The sequence below is a fragment of the Zea mays genome, chromosome 3, assembly GCF_902167145.1.
Source record: "Zea mays cultivar B73 chromosome 3, Zm-B73-REFERENCE-NAM-5.0, whole genome shotgun sequence".
Classification (NCBI taxonomy): domain Eukaryota; kingdom Viridiplantae; phylum Streptophyta; class Magnoliopsida; order Poales; family Poaceae; genus Zea; species Zea mays.
Window position 1 is genome coordinate 135,288,389 of NC_050098.1, and position 6,176 is coordinate 135,294,564.

The window sequence follows — 6,176 nt, forward strand, 5'->3', positions numbered from 1 at the left end:
TTGGAGTAGAGATGGCTTGTTCAGCCAAAGCCAACTCTGTCTGGGTGCACCGGACTGTCCGGTGGTGCACCGGACAGTGTCCGGTGCGCCAGACTGGCTCAGGCGAACTTGCTGCTCTCGGGAAGAAATTAACGGCGTACGGCTATAATTCACCGGACTGTCCGGTGTGCACCGGACAGTGTCCGATGAGCCAACGGTCGTCGGGCCAACGGTCGACCGCTTAATCCGGGCGCGACGCGTGGCCGAGCCAACGGCTAGAAGGGGGCACCGAACTGTCCGGTGTGCACCAGACAGTGTCCGGTGCGCCAACGGCTCCAAGGCTGCCAACGGTCGGCTTCGCCAAATAAGGAAGGAAATCCGCACCGGACAGTGTCCGGTGGTGCACCGGACTGTCCGGTGCGCCAGGCGACAGAAGGCAAGAATTGCCTTCCCGGATTGCTCTCAACGGCTCCTAGCTGCCTTGGGGCTATAAAAGGGACCCCTAGGCGCATGAAGGAGTACACCAAGCATTCCTTGAGCACTCTTGATCACTCACACTCCGTTCTTGCGCACTTGTTCGACATTCTAGTGATTTGGGCTCCGTTCTAGTGTGCTAGTATTTTGAGCTTAAGTCTGGGTCTTGTGTGTGCGTATTTGCTGTGATCTTTGTGTCTTGTGTGAGTTGCTCATCCCTTCCTTACTCTGTGCTTCTTTGTGAACATCAAAGTGTAAGGGCGAGAGGCTCCAAGTTGTGGAGATTCCTCGCGAACGGGATAAGAAAAGAAAAGCAAAACACTGTGGTATTCAAGTTGATCATTGGATCACTTGAGAGGAGTTGAGTGCAACTCTCGTCCGTTGGGACGCCACAACGTGGAGTAGGCAAGTTTTGTACTTGGCCGAACCACGGGATAAACCACTGTGTCATCTCTGTGTTGATCTCTTTGTGGTTATCGTGTTGTGCAAGTTCTCCTCTCTAGCCACTTGGCTTAACTGTGCTAACTCTAATCAAGTGTTGTGGATTAAGTTTTAAGTTTTCACAGGATCACCTATTCACCCCCCCCCCCTCTAGGTGCTCTCACTTATGTTAGCACCAAAGAACAACTAGCCGATATCTTTACCAAACCATTAGATTAGAAAACCTTTACCAAACTTAGGAATGAGCTAAACATTCTTGATTCTCGGAACTTTGATTGATACTTTGCACACATAGCTCATCTATGTACATTTGATCATATCTCTTTTATGTCTACGACTAATGTGCTTTCAAGTGTATTCCTATGCTAAGTCGTAGATTGAAAGGGAAATGGAGTCTTCGGCGAAGACAAGGCTTCCACTCCACTCTATCGGTATTATTTACCCTTCGCCGTCACTCCGCACCGCTCTCCACTTTGGTATAATCTTCACTCTTATTACTAGTACCAATGGGGAGAAAGTAAATAGGGCTCTCAAATGTCTCTGTTTTGGTGATTAATGCCAAAGGGGGAGAGAGTATTAGCCCAAAGCAAAAGGACCGCACCACCACCAATTTCAAAATTTTTAAAAGAAGTTTTCAATAAGTTAGTATTTTTCAAATTGGTATCTAAAAATATTTAATCTTCTTTCAATTGGTAAAACCCTCTTGAACACTAAGAGGAGAATTTCATTCAGGGGGAGTTTTGTTTTAGTCAAAGGAAAAGCATTTGAAATAGGGGGAGAAAATTTCAAATCTCGAAAATGCTTCTCGAAATCTTATTCATATACCTTTGACTATTTGCAAAAAGACTTTGAAAAGATTTTACAAAAGAATTTGCAAAAACAAAACAAGTGGTGCAAATGTGGTCCAAAATGTTAAATATCAAATCAAACTTATATACTTAGAAATGCTTTCATAACTAATGCACATCTGTCAAAATGCAAACTAGTTACATTTCTACACTTTATATTTGCTTTGGTTTGTGTTGGCATCAATCACCAAAAAGGGGGAGATTGAAAGGGAAATAGTCTCGACATTTCCTATAATCGATTTTGGTGTTTGACGACCATCACAAACCTTGTGGACTAACCAGTTTGCCTAGTTGATCATTTCACGGGTGCATAAGTTCATCTACAACTATTCTAAAGTCGACTGTCTGAAATACCGTAGATTATTCCGGACAGGAGAAGCTTTTTGGAGAATCACCTAAGCGCAGACCGTTCGGGCCCTTGCGGTGGACCGTCCGCGACACTAGGGTGAGCCTCGGACAGGAACAATGCATAAACGCAAGTCTACACTACGGACCGTCCGGCGGAAAAGCAAGCACCATCTGAGACCAAGCGCGGACCGTCCGGTCGGTGCAGGACCAAAAAACCCGAAGGTGACGAGTTCGGTAAAATGAATTATAGCGTCCTCGCGGACCGTCCGGGGTGCACGAGCAGACCGTCCACGACTACCTTTATCTGACATCTGACGACGCATTAAATGCATTATAGCCGTTGATAAATCCGTTACTACTGACCGTTGGGATTTCAGTCGTTGATGTGCAGGGGCGGACCGTCCGGACCAGGGGCGCGGACCGTCCGTGGTCGGCAGAAAAGGAGTAACGGCTAGAAAGTGGTTGAGGGCTATAAATACAACCCCAACCACCTCCATTCCAAAAAAAACCCCAAGCATTCCAATCCTTTTCATTCAATACAAGAGCTAGCAATCCATTCCAAGACACAATCAAAGCTTCCAATCTCTCCAAGTTCCACAATTAAGACAAGTGATCATTAGTGATTAGTGACTTGAGAGAGAAAGTGATTCGTGTGTTATTTATCGCTCTTGTCGCTTGGCTTTTGCAGTCGTGCTTTCTTCCTTCCCATTCTTATTCTCAAGTGACTTGTAATCAAAGCAAGAGACACCAAGTGTGTGGTGGTCCTTGTGGGGTCTAAGTGACCCGTTTGATTAAGGAGAAAGCTCACTCGGTCTAAGTGACTGTTTGAGAGAGGGAAAGGGTTGAAAGAGACCCGGTCTTTGTGACCACCTCAACGGGGACTAGGTTCTTTGGAACCGAACCTCGGTAAAACAAATCACCGTGTTCATCCGCTTTATTTCTTGGTTGATTTGTTTTCCCTCTCTTTCAGACTCGGATTTAATTCTAATGCTAACCCGGCTTGTAGTGTGTACTTAAGTTTGTAAATTTCAGATTCCGCCTATCCACCCCCCTCTAGGCGACTTTCAGTAACTACGTATGTACAACCCCAAAACCGATATACTTATTGTACTAGAAGCCATATAAGTGTGTGGGTTTATCCCCAAACCAACATTCTTATTAAGTACATGGGTTCAACCCCAAACCTACATACTTATCATTAAATACGTCAGGTGCTAAAAATTGACATACTTATGACACCGACAATGTACCCACATCCTTCAACTAGTTTCCTGTATTGAATATTGTCACAATTATTATGTTGAGAAGTTAACAACGATTATTCTTATGATGGTACCTATATTGTCATAGAAAATTGTCACAAACATGATGCTAGTGTACGTAATGACGCTTTTAATGATGGAGGTTAAATTTTCTTTACTATACCGAGACATCTTCTAAAAATGGTCATAAACAAGGTGATCTAATTACGAATTATTATATTGTCATCGACTATTCGTCATAGAAGGTGTTGGTCCTTGTTCTCGAATACTATACATCAAGAACAAAGCAACACAATTGATAACGATTAGAGACCTTCGTCCTACTAAGCATTATTTCCCTTGGGACATAATGATCCTCGGACGAAGGTCATGAAGGACATGCCTTTATCATCTCAACAAACAAGTATAAATGAATGTATATAAGAAATATAAAAGAATATAAACAATAATGGAACATCAATGAATCATTTATATTCTCCTTTTTATTCATGGATAAATATTCACAATATTCACATTACATTGATACCTTCGGCTTGTCGGAAGGTGAAAACGCGAGGGTGATGCAAAAGTGATCACGGACTAGCGTGCGCAGTACGGTGTTACTGTTCATCTATTTATAGGCACGGGACGCAGCCCGGGCAAAATTACATTCATGTCCCTGACATTTACTGTTAACCATAAGACAAGCTATCAAGGACTAAGTAGTCTTTTCTCCTTTAAGTCGGTTCCATCTTTCACCATCGTCATTTTACTAAGCCGAAGCTCTTTCAGCCACAGCTTCAGCGTCCTTTCATCCTGCCTTCAGGTTGTATCTTCATATCACGCATACCTTCATCTCAAAGTCGAAACCTCCTGTAACAGTCTGTGTTATACTGAAAAACATATTAATCATGTTTCTGAGGACCTTCGGAAGAGGAAGGCCCCCAACAGTAGCCCCTCGCAGTATTAATTTGTTTCTATATTAACAAATTCAGACTGTGACGTGAACAAAGGCCTTTAGCCGAAGGTCCGAAAAAACACATTCCCTTCGCTAGAATAGCGAAAGACACAGACATATAGGACCCACCAAGCTGTGATGCGCTGGGCATATAAATAGGGACTCACATTGATAGCGTTTGGTGTGTCATTTCAACTGCTTGCGTTATTTTTGCCATTCTGCATTTTCTTGCTCTGCCAAATTTTCGTTAGTTTATAAGCTTCGGTATTTGCACAAGCGCTGACTAAATGGCTGAAGAGAAGAAGGTTGTTGACCCTGCACTAGGTGGGTTTTACGAGGCTATGGAGAAGGCGAACATAGAGAAAATCACCAATGAAATGCTAGCTGAGTTATCTGAGGATTCCAGCGATAGCGAAAGTTTTGATTTGGAAAAACAAAGATGTCGAAGATCGGCCCCGGCGGCCGAGTCATACCATCTTTGGAAAGTCATCCATCAAGCAAAGTCAGATTGCTGCTATGAAAGGGAGATATTTCCGTGATGTTTCTATTGTGAGGGCTAAAGGAGATAGCGTCGCCCCTGCGCCCGAAGTAGACGAAGTTGTTGTCTACATGAGCTTCATGAAGGCAGGGATTCGGTTTCCCTTGAGCAAATTTTTAGTTGAGGTTCTAAAGACTTTTGAGATTTTCCTTCATCAGATTACCCCCGAAGCTATCATCAGGATGGGGATTTTTATTTGGGCCGTGAGGAGCCAGGGACTAGAGCCGAGTGCAAAATGCTTCTGTAACATGCATGAGCTGTTCTATGAGACGAAGGCTACTGACAAGGAGCAGTATTACAATAATTTTGGTTGTTACGACTTCGTGCCTCACTCTGATATGAGCTATCCAGTTTGGACATTTCGGAAGAGGTGGCCAGGAGCCTGGATGGAAGAATGGTTTTATGTAAAGAACAGTTTAGTTAAAAGAGAAGATATAAAGGGGATCATCCAACGCCCTATCTGGTCTCGCTTCGGCATCAGAAGGCCAGCCACTGCTCTTGGGAATGATATCGAAGCATGCCAGAAGGCTTTTAATAGTGTATGTACCTTTATTGGCACAAGAGACCTAGTCCAAGAGCACATTGCTTATAGAGTGTGGCCTCTTGTGAATGACTGGGAGATGTCGAAGGAGACTGCTGTCGGGTCCAGTCAAGGCGGCTTGGTTTATCTGAAATACACCTTCAGATACAGAGATCAGTTTGATGAGCCGAACGATGACTGGTTGAACTATATTGAGGTAACTAGTGACGAGTTGCTTGGGGCCTACACAAGGGCCGAAGATGATACCATGACCTTAGCCTTCGGAGGACGAGGCAAGAAATGATTAAACAGAGTCTTTGTTGTAATTGGTTTTGTATACCCAGACTATTGCTATCCCTCACGAAAGCAGGGAAAGAAAAGAAAAGCTGCTATTTCGGCTATCTCTGCTACGCCGAAGGGTAAGAAGATCAAGGTTTTGACGCACCGGTCTAGGTACATTGAAACGGCCAGGGTGCTGAAGTTTGCTGAGGGGTATTCTTCCGCCGCTGAGACGGAAAACCCTGCTCCTGCCGGTGCCAAGGGAGAATCGGCTGAAGTGCTAAAAGTAATGGGACAGGAGAAAGCCGAGTCGGCCGAAGCGCCGAAGCGTCCTGACGAAGCCAAAGAAAAATCGGCCGAAGAACCAGAGCTAGAGGAGCCCGCCACTAGAGTCGAAGTTGCCGAAGGTGTCCAAAGGTCCTGCAATAACTCCCAAGAGGAGGAGGATGGCTAGCATGTTGGACGCTGTCTTGGAGTCGACAAGGGCACCAACTCCTGCCTCTGCAAAGGAGGCCGCCGAAGCTGCTACAACTCATGTTGAAGTCGAAGA